This window comes from Erythrolamprus reginae, chromosome 5 (genome assembly GCF_031021105.1).
Source record: "Erythrolamprus reginae isolate rEryReg1 chromosome 5, rEryReg1.hap1, whole genome shotgun sequence".
Taxonomy (NCBI): Eukaryota; Metazoa; Chordata; class Lepidosauria; order Squamata; family Dipsadidae; genus Erythrolamprus; species Erythrolamprus reginae.
The window spans coordinates 28,749,551-28,766,387 of NC_091954.1; the positions used below are offsets into that span (position 1 = coordinate 28,749,551).

At 42.3% G+C, this 16,837-nt stretch overlaps 1 protein-coding gene across 1 annotated transcript in view; it reads right to left on the reverse strand.

The window, feature by feature from the left end:
- PCDH15 (protocadherin related 15) overlaps window positions 1-16,837 on the reverse strand; it is a 1,574,801-nt gene that overhangs the window by 1,141,124 nt on the left and 416,840 nt on the right. The window contains exon 3 of the mRNA XM_070752283.1: window positions 14,008-14,098. The gene's annotated coding sequence lies outside the window, so the exon portion shown is untranslated. The remainder of the gene's footprint in view (window positions 1-14,007; window positions 14,099-16,837) is intronic.

Genomic DNA, 16,837 nt, shown 5'->3' on the forward strand with positions numbered 1-16,837 from the left:
TCAAGAGAGACTCGCAACCCGCTATTTTCGGAGCAATGAGTCTACGCAGGCAAAGGCTCTCCCTGGCTACAATAGCCACTCCTCCCCCCCTCCCCTGGGGTCGCGGTTGATGCCATATCTGAAACCCGGCTGGGCAAATTTCAGAGAGAGGAACACCTCCCTCCGGGCCCAGCCAGGTTTCAGTAATACATGCCAGGTCGGCCTCCTCATCCAGGATCAAATCCCGGATGAGGAGAGCTTTATTAACCACCGACCTGGCATTCAACAGCAGCAACCTGAGCCCAGGGCCAGAGTTACACTCATCACCAGTACCCAAGATTGGGCTCACAGAGCCAGAACAGGGGACCGTTATTAAGCAACGGTCCCTCGTTCCCCTGGAACGGCTAACTCTGTGGCCCCCGCCATATCTGCCTCTCCCCAGCAACACAGGGATATTCCGACCCCCTGCCACCCCAGAGATCGGTGCCCCTCCCTCTCCTGTCTCCCGGGCGTCAGGTGGGCCAGACATATCATTCACACTACTATCGATACACTCATGCATACCATACCCCCCCCGCCCCCGCCCATCCAATCGTACCAGTCATTCCATTCGTAACCACAAGCAAATTTATCCCAATCATCCATTTACTTAGAACCCTAATAACGTTAAAAATCAATTAAATTAATAATAGTATAAAATGGCAGTTAATAACAATTTAAAAACACTAAAAACTGTTAAAAATATAACTATATACAATATACACTAAAATTATAAGTTAATATAGATTAATATAAAATTAATTTCGTTGATGGTATGAACAGATCTTAAAAATATTCTTCAATCATCAGTAATCAGTCAGTCCAGGCATGATGTTCTTCTGGTCTTCACAGGTCCTAGGTCTTAGTCTAATTTAAAAAGCCTTGATCTTAAAAATTTCCTCTCTTTCTGGGTGTCTTATATGGATGTATAATTGGAAAATAACAAAATCAATTTCCTTTAAAGAAAATCAAATTAAGATGTTTTACAGATGGCACCTTCCACCATATAGAATTTCTAAAATGTTTCCGTCTGTATCGCCTATTTGTTGGAAATGTAAAAAAGAAATTGGTACATATTATCACGTGTGGTGGACATGTTCTGAGACAAAAATATTTTGGAACAAAGTAGAGAATTGCATAAATGAAATAACAAAAGAGAAGATTAAAAAATCTCCTGAATTTTTTTTATTGGGTATTTCAAATACAAAGCATAAAAAACAAACTTATTATTTAATAATACATATATTGGTTGCGGCAAGAATAGTATTTGCACAGAAATGGAAAGAAAAGACAATACCAAAAGACACTGAAGTATTTAAAAAAATCATAGAATGTGCAGAACTAGATATGATGACTAAACGTTTAAATAATCAAACTGAAACAGAATTTTATAAAATATGGAATAAAGTATATGACTGGTGGAATCTTAAAAATGGTATTAATAGTTAATTATAAGATAGAATGAATTAATATATAGTATAACTAACTTACTTTATTTCTTCTGTATTACTAATAACCTCCCTTTTTTATTTAAGTATAGAATATCTTAAAATATAAAGAAATTTGAATAATAAGTTTAATATTATAAAAATAGAGTTGAATTCAATAAGAATGTAACTTACATGTGTGGTATTTCTGCTTTGATCTGACTACAGTTAGGTTTTTTATATTTCTGTAATAGTTAGACTTCTATGATAAGCGGAGCAATGGTAGCTCCTTAAATGTTTAATGTTGTATGTCTTTGTCTGTCTTTTTTGAAAATTAATAAAAATATTTTTAAAAAAGAAGAAGAAGTTTACGAAAGGCAAGGAGGGTGGGTGCAATCCTAATCTCCGTGAGGAGCTGGTTCCAAAGGGTCGGGGCCGCCACAGAGAAGGCTCTTCCCCTGGGTCCCGCCAGCCGACATTGTTTAGTCGACGGGACCCGGAGGAAGCCAACTCTGTGGGACCTAACTGGTCGCTGGGATTCGTGCAGCAGAAGGCGATCCCTGAGATAGTCTGGTCCGGTGCAATGAAGGGCTTTATAGGTCATAACCAATACTTTGAATTGTGACCGGAAATTGATCGGCAACCAATGCAGACTGAGGAGTGTTGGTGTAACATGGGCATACTTAGGGAAGCCCATGATTGCTCTCGCAGCTGCATTTTGCATGATCTGAAGTTTCTGAACACTTTTCAAAGGTAGCCCCATGTAGAGAGCGTTACAGTAGTCAAACCTCGAGGTGATGAGAGCATGAGTGACTATGAGCAGTGACCCCCGGTCCAGATAGGGCCGCAACTGGTGCACCAGGTGAACCTGGGCAAATGCCCTCCTCGCCACAGCTGAAAGATGGTTCTCTAATGTGAGCTATGGATCGAGGAGGACCCCCAAGTTGCGGACCCTCTCTGAGGGGGGTCAAAGATTCCCCCCTCAGGGTAATGGATGGACAGATGCAAGACCCACAGCCACTCCGTCTTATCCGGGTTGAGTTTGAGTCTGTTGACACCCATCCAGACCCCAACAGCCTCCAGACACTGGCACAGCACTTCCACTGCTTCATTGACTGGAGTGGAGATGTACAGCTGGGTATCATCAGCGTACTGATGATACCTCACCCCATGCCCTTGGATGATCTCATCCAGCGGTTTCATGTAGATATTAAATAGCAGGGGGGAGAGGACCGACCCCTGAGGCACCCCACAAGGGAGAAGCCTAGAGGTTGAGCTCTGACCCCCCACTAACACCGACTGCGACCGACCGAAGAGGTAGGAAGAGAAACACTGAAGAACAGTGCCTCCCACTCCCAACCCCTCCAGCCGGCACAGAAGGATACCATGGTTGATAGTATTGAAAGCCGCTGAGAGGTCAAGAAGCACCAGGACAGAAGACAAGTCCCTGTCCCAGGCCCGCCAGAGATCATCCATCAACGCGATCAAAGCAGGTTCCGTGCTGTAGCTGGGCCTGAATCCTGACTGTTGAGGGCCTGGATAATCGGCTTCTTCCAAGGACCACTGGAGTTGGAGTGCCACCACCTTCTCAACAACCTTCCCCATAAAGTGCCTCCTTGTAGGGAGTCGGAAAGGACCCCCTCCCCAAAGAAGCGTTGACAATCTCCTGGACCCAGCTCCGTGTCACCTCCCTGCTGGCCGAAACCAGCCAGGAGGGACACGGATCCAGTAAACAGGTGGCAGAGCTCACAGCTCCAATGGTCTTGTCCACTTCATCAGGTGCAACCAGATCAAACTCTTCCCCGACAGGTGGGCAAGTACGGGCCCCATTCACCTCGACTGACTCGTTGTCAGTCGACTCTGTTATCCAATTATTAATCTTATAATTGCCCCACCACCCATCTCTTTGCAGTAATGACTGTATGACTGTATTTTTCTTGCTTGTATCCTTACAATTTATATTGACTGGTTCCTAATGTGATTTGATTGCTTATTAGTGCCAGGACTATCAGTGTAGTACCTTATGATTCTTGGCAAACATATCTTTTCTTTTATGTACAGTGAGTGTGTTTCCAATCACACTTGGCCAATAAAAAATTCTATTCTATTCTATTCTGTCCTGTCGAATCCTATCCTATCCTATCCTATTCATATTGGAAATATTTGTTCCAGATTCTTCCCATTAGTTTTATTTTGTACTCTACTATGAATTAATATACAGCTTGTGCATATATTTATTAGATGAAGAAATATAGTGTCAATAGTACATATGTGAAAGTGATGCTTGTCAATTAGCAAAAAAAAATATTGAAGAAATAAGAAAATCCTAACTGCCTTATTTGAACAACTAATGGAAAATGGTAGAAATAATCACAATTGTTAGAACAAAGGAAATAGATCATGGCTCTTAGCTATCTAGGTCTAGCAATAGCAATAGCATTTAGACTTATATACTGCTTCACAGTGCTTTACAGCTCACTCTAAGCAGTTTACAGAGACTAAGCATATTGCCCCCAACAATCTGGATCCTCATTTTACTGAACCTGGAAGGATGGAAGGCTGATTCAACCTTCAGCCTACTGAGATTTGATCTGCCAAACTGCTGAAGAAGTAGCCTGCAGTACTGCACTCTAACTACTGTGCCACAGAGGGTCTTTTGTCAGCATTATATATTGTCAACATTGTTATTTTAATATTTTTAAAATGAGTTTAGGCTAGTTAATGATAAAAATGGTAACTGATGGACAATAGCCCATTACTTACTCCCACTAAGAAGGTACAGCAATTCAAAGTTCTTTATTTAGGATTTTGTGATTTTTAAAAAAATAAAATTGAAGGCCAGAAGATCTATGAGCAGTTGTGTATGTATTTTTCAACTGAATGTCATATATAACATTATCAATGGTGTAACTGACATGATAAATCTGAAGTAACTGATTCAGCTTTCTACTTGAAATATGTCAGAGATTATGTGTCTCCTTGAAAAATTGAACAAAGACAATGATTTTTGAATATATGGTATTGTCACAGTCCACAATACATTGGATAGAAGACACCATCCCATAGAAATATATCATTTTAGAATTTTGAACAGCTACTTTTGCAAGTCTAAAATGTCACAGGTGTTTTCCACAGATAAAGAGATGTAGGGAAAGGATATTTTTTCTCTTTCTGAATAAATGTAAGAAACTACTTTCTAAAACATATTTCTGTGGTAATCTTTTTCTTCTTAAGTTCCTCTTTTATCACTGAGTTTCAAGGGAAATATTTATTTTATTTATTTATTAATAGAGTTGAAAGGGACCATTAGGTCATCGAGTCCAACCCCCTGCCTGAGCAGGAAACCCTACAGCACCCGAGCCAAATGGAAGTCCAATCTCCTCTTGAAGGTGTCCAGAGTTGGGGAGTTCACCACCTCCCCTGGCAGGCAGTTCCATTGGTTGATCGCTCTGACCGTCAGGAAGTTCTTCCTTATTTCCAGGTTGAATCTCTCCTTGGTCAGCTTCCAACCATTGTTCCTCGTCCGGCCCTCTGGTGCCCTGGGGAATAAAGAGACCCCCTCCTCACCGTGACAACCCCTCAAGTATCTGTAAACTGCTATCATGTCCCCTCTAGACCTTCTTTTTTCTAGGCTGTCCATGCCCAGTTCTCTCAATCTCTCTTCGTAAGTCTTGGTTTCGAGTCCCCTAATCATTTTGGTTGCTCTTTTTTGCACCTTCTCCAGAGTTTCGATGTCTTTTTTGTAGTGAGGTGACCAAAATTGGATGCAGTACTCCAGGTGGGGTCTGACCAGGGCATAGTAGAGTGGTATTAGTACTTCCCTGGTCTTGGAGCGTATTCCTCTGTTGATGCAGCTTAGGATTGAGTTGGCTTTTTTGGCTGCTGCTGCACATTGCTGACTCATGTTTAGTTGATTGTCCACCAAGACTCCAAGATCTTTTTCGCAGTCACTACTGCTGAGTGGGGTATCTCCCAGGCTGTATGTATGTCTAGGGTTCTTTTTGCCGAGGTGGAGGACTCTGCATTTGTCGGTGTTGAACCTCATTTTGTTGGTATGGGCCCACTGTGATAGTCTGTCTAGGTCTTCTTGTACTCTGAGCCTGTCCTCAAGGGTGTTGGCTACCCCCGCCAGCTTGGTGTCATCTGCAAATTTTATTAGTTCCCCTTTTATTCCCTCGTCCAGGTCGTTGATGAAGATGTTAAAGAGTACAGGACCCAGGACAGAGCCCTGTGGTACTCCACTGTCTACTTTTTTCCATGTGGATTTGGTGCCGTTGAGGGCCACTCGTTGGGTGCAGTTGGTCAGCCAACTGTTTATCCATCTACATGTGTGGTAATCTACTCCATTTTTTTCTAGTTTGTGGATTAGGAGATTGTGGTCGACTTTATCGAAAGCCTTACTGAAGTCCAAGTATATGAGGTCCACTGAGTTGCGTTGGTCAACTGACTTGGTTATGGTGTTGAAAAATGATATGAGATTGGTTTGGCATGATTTGTTTCTGATGAATCCGTGCTGGCTATTGGATATGATCTTGTTTGTTTCTAGGAAGTGGGTAAGTTGTTTTTTGATTATTTTCTCCAGTATTTTTCCAGGTATAGAGGTCAGACTGATTGGTCTGTAGTTACCTGGGTCGGTCTTTTTGCCTTTTTTGCGGATGGGGACTACGTCAGCTCGCTTCCAGTCTTCCGGTAGGTCTCCAGTGATCCAGGATATTTGGTAGATGAGGAGGAGTGGTTCCGCTATGATGTCTGCCAATTCTTTTAGGACTTTGGGGTGAAGTCCGTCTGGCCCTGGTGATTTGTATTCGTTGAGTTCCCTCAGGTAGTCCCTCACTGTGCTTTTGTCTATGTTGAGTTTGGTTCTGGGGCAGTTTGTTGCAGTTAAGTTGCAGATTGGTTGGAGGGAGGTTCCCTTTTGTGTGAAGACTGATGCAAAGTAGGCGTTGAGTAGCTGTGCTTGGTCATTGCTGTCTGTGATTTCTCTACCCTCTTCGTTTTTTAGTGTGACGATTGTTTCTTTAATTTTCTTCTTATTGTTGATGTGTTGGAAGAATCTTTTTTTTTTGTCTTTGACTTCAAATAGAATGTTCTGGTTCCCGTACTTCTGTCCTCAGGCATTATTATTTGATGCTGTTATGGTGTGTCTTTGATGTTGTGTCTTCACCTTTTTCTAGGTATGCCTTGTGTTTTTTGGTCTTATTCTTTTTTTGTATTTGTCTTCAATGGTATATAATCCCAAGACATTTTCTGCAAGAGAGCAAATCACTTAACTTGCCATCTTTGTATGTAGTTTAAGATGGGTTCTACTCCAATTTTTTTTCTTATGATTTCATTTTTTTTTTATTTTACCCCTTCTGGTTACTCTAGAATCTTTCCTCAAACATCTCATTTCCATGGTGACTAACTTTCATTAATATTTACTTGATACCATAACAAAATGTAGCAAAAAATTGAAGGAATTTTGAAATGAGCATAACATGATTATTTTTCATATAAGCTTTCAGATAAAATTTTAAAATAGCAGAAGACAATCAGTATAGCAATTGGAATTATAAACAAGGTAACTTTAAAATATATGAACAAAAATTCATAATCATGTACTGTATAATTCATTAGAATATTAATATGTTAAAACAGAATAATAGAAGAAGGAATATATTTATGGTGGCAATAGACATTCAGGCCAATTGTATGTTGCAACAAATTAAAATGTTTGTTTCCTGGTATGCCTAAAATGAATATGATCAATTTAACCTGCATCTTAAATATTCATTATCTTTACTCATTCCTCTGTTCCTTTGGCTAGGACCACAAATCCTTACTGATATGAATACATATTCAGTTAGACCTAAAATATGCTTTATAGATTAACTGAAGCAAGTTTCAGTCTCTTTCTCTCGTGTGTCCAATGTGCCATTTTAAACTATTTGCTACAAAAGCGTGACAGTAAAAATTGGTTTGTAAATGAATTAAATTATATCCCATGGCAGTGTTTATCTGGCATATGAGTTATTTCAGATTAGTAATGTCTATTGGCCGTAACAAACCCTAAAATATTGTTGTGATTCAGCCTGAGGCTCCTCAGGGACCGTCTGGAGCTCTGCCGGATCCATGCCCAGAAGAGGAGGACAGTGACCAGGAGGGGGAGGACCAGGCAGACGGGGGAGAGGAATGTCAGGAAGAGGAGGAGGGAGAGCAGCCTGAGACCCCCGGGGGGGGGCCCTCTCCCCAGCTAGTAGCCTGGATTCATTGGATGAAGACGCACAGGCTATAATAGACATGAGGCAGAGACGTGCAGCTCAAAGAAGGGGCCAATTAGAAAGATATTTCCATCCCTGAATTGGCAACAGCTGGGTTTGGGTGTGGTTCTCCTCAGCAGGGTTGAAAAGGCAGGCCCACCCTTACAGTCTTGTGGAGAGTTATCAACTGGGAGTCCTGTGACCTTGCTTCGATTCTTGGCATCTCTGATCTTGGCTTGTGGCCTAGAAGGCTGAAAGACTTGGCGGAGGCGTGGGTTTTATTATCTCCAGTGTTGTTTTTGCCAGCAAGAATCCTGTTTTATTGCCTGGCCTTCGTGAAACCTCTGTGAAGCTTCATCGTGTTCCTGTCTGTAAGAACAGTTTTTGTTACCTGTGTTTGCTTTCCAGTATATAAACTGCCTTTGCTTTTTACCAGTGTGTCTGGATACTCTTTTTGGTTGGTGTTGGCGTCTGGGGGGACCCAGACAGAACAAATATGAACTAGTGACTAAGGGAACAACTAGTGTGGGCAGGTGAGTTATAAGCACACAACAGAAAGCTTCACACAGATCTGACAAAAGTGACTCCAACAAATAGCTCCTGAAATAAACAGATCATCTAGAACAGGGGTGTCAAACTCAATTTCATTGAGGGCTGCATCAGGGTTATATTTGAACTTGGGTTGGGCATAGCCAGTTTGATATCACTCATGTAGGGAGTACCTGTGGTGGCCAAAGCACTCTGCCAGCCAAAACGGGCTTCCAAGCTCCCTTTTTGTTTGCAGAAGCACTGAGGGCTAGTCCCTTGTTCTTTCCAGGGTGGATCCACAGGCCAGATATAAGTACCCCTGTTAAGGAGTATGCAAAGTGACTCCTGAGTTATCAAGGATACACAAATGTAAAGGAAACATGGAATTCTAGCAGATATCCAGCCTTCAGGCACCGGCACATCACTTCCACTGTTTCGTTGACTGGACAAGGAAATTACCTTGTGTGTCCAATCACACTTGGCCAATAAAATAATTATATCTATTCTATTCTTCTAATTCTATCAAAGCATTCTTCCTGACATTAAGATGCTAAAAGTTTAAGAGAACATTAGACAAACAGGTAGATGAAAAATAGAAAATAGATTGCCACCTTTCTCACATAATTGTCTCTAGACATCTTGCAAGATTAAAAAAGAAGAAAAAAAATTTCCAAATGGCCTTTTTTCCCCTCTCTCATTTTTTTTTGGGGGGGGAGGTTCTTTTTGGATTGATTTTGGCTGGAAAAACCATCTGAAAAATGGCCTGAAAACGGCCTGTTTTGGGCAGTTTTTCAGGCTGTTTTCTGGCTGATTTTTCAAGCCAATTTTGGCCTTTAAAATGTTCTGAAAATGACCTGAAAACGGGCCAAAACCAGTCTGACAAATGTGGGTGGGGGGCAAGACTCTCTGAACCACACAGAATTGGAACCACCATTTTGGGTGAACCGGTTTGAACCATCTACAGCCCATCTCCGGTTTTAAGCAATAAAGAGTTAGTCTTGACAAGGATATAAGTCATAATCACTCTCGTGCTACATTCACTTTCTAACAGTAATAACATATCAATCATATTTGTCACATCTTCCCAATATGCTACAAATGCAACCTAAGACCAGTTTGTCTCTAATAGGCTCATGTTATTTTATACAGATCAGGATTGCTAATCTAACATAGAAGGTAAGAAGTAAAACAGATCGTGAAGAGGATGTGTAGCATCCCAGGCAATCCTGTGGACCCTGTTCAAGCAACATAACACAGGACTAATTATGATTTATATTAAAATGCTACCTTAAAAACCATGCCGATTTGTTGTGTTATACATCACATGTCTCTTCCCAACCTTGCATTTTTTTGCTCTTTGAAAGCAGACTTAGAACAACTTTGTCACTTTATAGGTACACTTATTGGCATACATTAAAATGAAATTTTAATACAACTTTCCACCTCCAATATATATTACATAAACATGACAAAATAAATAAATAAATACAAATTTATGCATATACCCACATATATTAAGTAGGTTGTCTTATATTAAGAATTACAATCATCACTATAATCCTTACAGTCAAAAAATATTGATTAAAAATAGAACAATCAAAGGTTTCTACTTATAGTAATATTGGGAAATAATTCTACACTTCTCTCTCTTGGTATGTATGTACTGTATAGATGGATGGATGGATGCAAGTATGTATTACGGTATTTGTACTGTTTTAAGTACTTAAAACAGATCACAGTCAATTTAATTGCTGTCTTTCTTATGGTATGCTCTTATTCAGATTTCCTTAAAATAAATTTATTTTATTTTATTTTATTTATTTATTAGATTTGTATGCTGCCCCTCTCCGTAGACTCGGGGCGGCATACAAATTAATGTTTTTTAAATATAATTAACTATGTAAATAATAGATACATTAGGATCCAACTGTATGCAGTAGGAATTTTTTAACATACCTGATCTATTGACTTTAAAAGCAGAAAATGATCTGATATTATATTATCAGAATATAATATCCAAAGAAGCATGAGGTGGTAGGTAATGGAACACAAATTATTTTAATATGTTCCCTTCAGATATGTCATTACCAATTTGGTAGTAATATCAATTGATGAGATGTTTTATATGATGGACAATAAAGGAAAGAAATCAAGGAAATAAAAAAGAATAGCTTTTATTCACCTGTATGAAAGTTTCATTGCAGAAATAGCCTCCCATGTCTGTTTTTAACTTAATTAATATAGTAATCAAGAAATTAATTTATCTGTGGATTAATGAAGTTACTTTTACATTCCATTTGACCCTCGATAAATAGCTTGTTCTTAGTATATATTTATTGGTCTGTTTGCAAAAGAAGGCTCCTTTGAGTCAAAAATGAATCTAGTGTGTCTCAGTCTTTTTCGAGGAATGATTCCTGGAAAAACCCCATTTCTTTCTATTTTACAGTCTTGGAAATCTCTCATCCATCTTAGACTTCTCTATTAAACAAAGTTGACTTGATAATGCAGGGATGGGATTGAAAAAAAATAGTAACCAGTTCGCTGCCCAGTTATAGGGTGGATGTGGCCAAGAGGGCATGGCCTACTTGGCTTCTTGAATCATGGGGGTGGGGAGATTTCCAGGCTCAGGAGGCTTTTCTCCAGGAGGGCGAAAACGGCCTCCCTCGGGGCTTTAGAAGGCCTGCATAGAATGGAAAGAGGCTTGTTTCTGGGCTTCCAGTACTTCTGGTAGGTCCATTTTTCAACCTCCCCAGGCTCCAGAGGCTTTCTTTGAGCCTCCAAGAGGGTGAAAACAACCTCCCCCAGGCACCAAAAGGCCCCCAGAGGCCAGAAACAGGCCTATTTTCGGACTTCCAGTACTTCTGTTAGGTCCATTTTTCACTCTACCCAAGCTCCAAAGACTTTCTTCGAGTGTCTGGGAGGGTGAAAACAGCCTCTCCCAGGTTCTGGAAGCCCAACAAAGGCCATTTCCAGACTTTAGGTACTTCTGGTAGGCCTGCTTTTTTGCCTTCCCAAAGCCTCCACACGGGCCCTGTACTTACCTGGCATCTAAAGTGGGTCATGTGTAGACTCCAGGGAGGGGCAGCTTGGAGTGGGCAATGTCAGCCAGTCTTTGTAACAACCAGTTGGGCAAGCCAGCTTATGGTTTGCCCGAACTGTGCCGAACCGGGTGACTGAGTTAATGACCCCATAAAAACTTGATGTTTTTTTTAAAATGATTCTTTATGGAAGTTTTATTCCAGGGCTTCTATCAGTTTTCCTTGAAAGTGAACTATAGTCACTTGAACTATAAAATGGGCAGAAAATAATTTGATAAATAAAATAAAATGCCATATATACTCGAGTATAAGCTGAGTTTTCCAGCACTAAAAATGTGCTGAAAAATCTGACCTCGACTTATACTCAAGTCACTGACGGCACTCGGGCGCTGTGATGGCCTGAGCGCCAGCAGGGACTCCAGTTTGGAGCAGAGGGCACCTGCGGAAGACCAGCAGGCATTGGCGGCTCGGGCAAGTGACCTGTGCAGGGGTGGGGCAGGTGCTGCCTCTCCCCAGCTGAAGCAAAGGCAGGTACTCTCGAAGCACTCAGCAAAAGTACTCTCACAGCTGCTTCGCTGACAGCACTTTCGCCAAACGCTTTGGGACGGCCTGCCCCACCCCTCCTGCAACCCCTTCGCGGACAGTACTTAACAAAAGCGCTCTCAGTGAAGGGGCTGCAGGAGGGGCGGGCCAGGCACTCCCAAAGTGCTCGGCAAAAGCCCTTTCGCAGCCCTTCACTGAAAATGCTTTCATCAAGCGCTTCGGGAGCACCTGCTCTACCCCTCCTGCAGCCCCTTCGCTGACAGCACTTGGAAAAAGCACTCTCAGTGAAGGGGCTGCAGAAGGGGTGGGCCAGGCACTCCCGAAGTGCTCGGTGAAAGCCCTCTCACAGCCCCTTCGCTGAGAGCGCTTTTGCCAAGCACTTCGGGAGCACCTGCCGTGCCCCTCCTGCAGCCCCTTCGCTGACAGCGCTCGACGAAAGCACTCTCAGTGAAGGGGCTGCATGAGGGGTGGGTCAGTCACTCCCGAAGCATGAGGAGAAAGCCATCTCGCAGCCCCTTCGCCAAGCGCTTCGGGAGCACATGCTCCGCCCCTCCAGTAGCCCCTTCACTGACATAGATTGATGGCAGAAAAAGACCTCATGGTCCATCTAATCTGCCCTTATACTATTTCTTGTATTTTATCTTTGGATGGATATATGTTTATCCCAGGCATGTTTAAATTCAGTTACTGTGGACTTACCAACCACATTTGCTGGAAGTTTGTTCCAAGCATCTACTACTCTTTCAGTAAAATAATATTTTCTCACGTTACTTCTAATCTTTTCCCCAACTAACTTCAGATTATGCCCCCTTGTTCTTGTATTCACTTTCCTATTAAAAACACTTCTCTCCTGAACCTTATTACCCTTTAACATACTTAAATGTTTTGATCATGTCCCCCCTTTCCCGTTGGTCCTCCAGACTATACAGATTGAGTTTATGAAGTCTTTCCTGATAAGTTTTATGCTTAAGACCTTCCACCATTTTTGTAGCCCGTTTTTGGACCCGTTCAATTTTATCAATATTTTTTTGTAGATGAGGTCTCCAGAACTGAACACAGTATTTCAAATGTAGTCTCACCAGCGCTCTATACAGGGGGATCACAGTCTCCCTCTTCCTGCTTGTTATCTATGCAGCCAAGCATTCTACTTGCTTTCCCTACCGCCTGACTGCAGCCCCTTCACTGAGCCCTCTCGCAGCCCCTTCGCTTTCACCGAGCACTTTGGGAGGACCTGTTCCACCCTTCCTGCAGCCCCTTCGCTGACAGCGCTCGTTGAAAGCACTCTCAGCGAAGGGGCTGCAGGAGGGGCGGCCAGGCACTCCTGAAGCACTCAGCGAAAGCCCTCTCACAGCCCCTTCACAAATGTGGAATTTATTAATGAAATACTTAATATAGAGATACTTCCTAATGCCTGGGCTGATCATAATCCCCCATTATTGAAATGGAGAGAACTAACCATGAGAATGAAACCAAGATGGATGATTAATCAAGTGATCATTAAAGAAACTGGATTCATTAAAATAATGCAACAAGAACTAGGATATTTTCTTCAAATTAATAATGATGGTAACACTTCACTTCAGAATACATGTGACAAAATGAAGGCCTACATAGGATATGTCATTAAGAGAAGAAACCAAAGGAAAGATAAACTGGATAAATTAACAACAAAGTTACAAAAAATAGAGAAAACTTTACAAGATAAACCAAACAATTGTAAAGTATTAGGAGACTTGAATATTATTAAACATGAAATAAATCTAATAACACAAGAAGAAATTTCTTGGAAACTGAGAACTGCCAAACAAAAATACTTTGAATCTGCAAACCATCTGGGGAGATTAGCCCAATTAACAAAAACTAGCCCAACAGAAGGTAGATAAGACAATAAAAGCATTGTATGGAAATCTGAAAACAAGTATTACTGACAAAAAATATATAGCATAAATATTTTATGAGAAATTATATGAAGAGGGAGAGATGGATAAGAATATGATTATAGAATTTCTAGGGGGAATAGATATGACAATATTAACAGAAGAAGATAGAGATATGTTTATAAGTTACCAGTAGCCACTGCATTTTCCACCTTCAATAAAATTTCCCAGTTTTTGTGGCAAAAGTAGGTGCCTCGGCTTATAATCGGGTCGACTTATACTAAAGTATATATGGGTGAAATAATTTTATTATAAACCAATATGATTTTTTTCTTACCAGGTTTTAGGAGACATGATGCTGGTTGAAGTTCACAATGAGATGACTTTCTGTAATTTGTGTTCCATTATCACAAAACTGCAGATAAAACCTGAAAATAAAATTATGATTATTTTAACATTGAAATATCTTACAATATTTGCATAATTGCATGACCATATTGTATTAAAAGACCATTGGTATTATGCAGTATGTTTTCTCCTTTGTTTTTCTTCTTGATTTTTTTTTCTCCCATTCAACTGGGTTAATGACCACTAGCCACAGCCAACTTATTGTGGCCAGCCTTGCTCAACGCATGAGCCATGCAGTGGTTAGAATGCAGCACTGCAGGCTTCTTCTGCTGACTGCCAGCAATTTGGCAGTTCAATTCTCACCAGCTCAAGGATGGCTCAACTTTCCATCCTTCCAAAGTTGGTAAAATGAGGAACCAGGTTGTTAGGGGCAAAATGCTGACTCTATAAATAGCTTAGAGGGTATTGTAAAACACTGTGAAGTGGTTTATAAGTCTAAGTGCTATTGCCATTGCCAGGGCCATCTCACTGTGGTCAACTTGCTTTCCATGGTTTTCCATGGCCCGGTTTTCCATGGCCCGGTGGGGGGGGGGCTTTGGTCATATGGGGGTGGGGTTCATTTCCTTCATTTCCTCTTTCTCTCATTCCCTCTTTCTATCCTTTCTATCTCTCACTCTTTCCTTCTCTCCCTCCCTTTCGGTTTCTTTCCTTTCTCTCATTCCCTCTTTCTATCCTTTCTATCTCTCACTCTTTCCTTCTCTCCCTCCCTTTCTCTCTCTTTCCTTTCTCTCATTCCCTCTTTCTATCCTTTCTATCTCTCACTCTTTCCTTCTCTTCCTCCCTTTCGGTCTCTTTCCTTTCTCCCATTCCCTCTTTCTATCCTTTCTATCTCTCACTCTTTCCTTCTCTCCCTCCCTTTCTCTCTCTTTCCTTTCTCTCATTCCCTCTTTCTATCCTTTCTATCTCTCACTCTTTCCTTCTCTCCCTCCCTCCCTTTCTCTCTCTTTCCTTTCTCTCATTCCCTCTTTCTCTCTATCCTTTCTATCTCTCACTCCTTCTTTCTCTCCCTCCCTCCCTTTCTCTCTCTTTCCTTTCTCTCATTCACTCTTTGTCTCCTGGGGCTGCCTGCGCCTGCCCTGCACCCCCCCACCGTGGAGGGAAAGCATTTGGTATCGGCACCGCCAACCCCCCCTCCACGAGCAGCAAAAGCCTAAGCGGCGGGGTGCGCCCTTTGCATTTCGGCATTGGCGCTCTCCCCTCCACGAGCAGCAAAAGCCTCAGCGATGGAGCCGAAAGGCAAACGACGCGATCCGTCGCTGAGGCTTTTGCTGCTCCTGGAGGGGAGAGCGCCAATGCCGAAATGCAAAGGGCGCACCCCACCGCTTAGGCTTTTGCTGCTCCTGGAGGGGGGAGGATTTAATCCTCCCCGCCCCCCCCGGCAGCCAAACCTCGCTGAGGCTTTCGGCATCGGCGCCCACCCCTCCAGAAGCAACAAAAGCCTAAGCGGCGGGGGGCACCGTTTGCCTTTTGGCATCGGCGCCCCCTCTCCACGGGCAGCAAGAGGCTAGGCCGCTTGCCTTTTGGAAGCCCATGGTCGCCCCCCCCCACGGACGCTTAGAGGCCTAGCGCCGGCTGCGCCACTAGGCCTGTTAACTTTCCACGGCCACCGGTCGTGGCCCCCAACCCCAGTGCCCCACCCCATGGACGGTTAGAGGAGAGGCCCGGCAACAAGCTGCACTGCCAGGCCCAGCCCCCCCCCCCCCCGGACGATTTTCTTACCTTACTCGCCGGCTGCTAAACAATGTTTGGCTGCCGGGGGGCGGGGAGGAGAAAATCTGGGATTTAAGAGGCAGGGAAGAAAGCGGGCCTGCAATTGGCCCCTTTGTTTCCTGCCTTTCCTTCAGGAACTGTTGCTGCCCTATGTTTGTAGAGCAGCAACACTTCTCATTTCAAATTCCAGCGCCATATGGCGCAGGGCCGCGGTTGGGGACTTCTGAACTAGACAATGCCGGTTGGCGGGGCCTAGGGGAAGAGCCTTCTCTGTGGGGGCCTCAGCCCTCTGGAATCAACTCCCCCCAAAGATTTGTACTGCCCTCACCCTCCTTGCCTTCTGCAAGAGTCTCAAGACTCACTTATGTCGCCAGGCCTGATGCCATTAGATTCTTGCCCCCTGGCGGATGAATGCACTGAGAGAAACTGATTGAATGGGAATGGCTGGTTTTTTAGGGTTTTTAGTTTTAGATTATATATTTAATTAATTGGACCCAAAATGTTATGCATTATTTTATTACATATTATGAGCCGCACCGAGTCCTCAGAGAGGGGCAGAATAAAAGTCCAATCAATCAATCAATAAATAATAAATAAAAGTGATGTTATCTGCCACTGTTTCTTCTATGTGGTGAATATTTGAGTCACTTCAAGAAGGAAGGCATAGAAGTCTAATAAATAAATAAATAAATAAATAAATAAGTAAGTAAGTAAACAAACAAACAAACAAACAAACAAACCCATTGTGTTATCTCATGTGGAATTGTCCCATGGTGAGTTGTCCTGTGGTGAGTTGCATGAAAATAGCTTCCTGCATCATGAAGAAGAATGGCCTCATAAGGTATCTTTATTATAGATTGCAACAGTTGTATCTGATTAAACAGTCTAAAGTTTAATCAGATACAGTGTGGATTATCATGCACATCTAATTTAATAACATTGTACAGGTATCCTTGAACAACTACCACAACACAGCTCAAAATATTTGTTTCTTAGCAAGGCATTTTTTAAGTGGATTCTGCTCCATTTTATGACCTTTCTTGCCATAG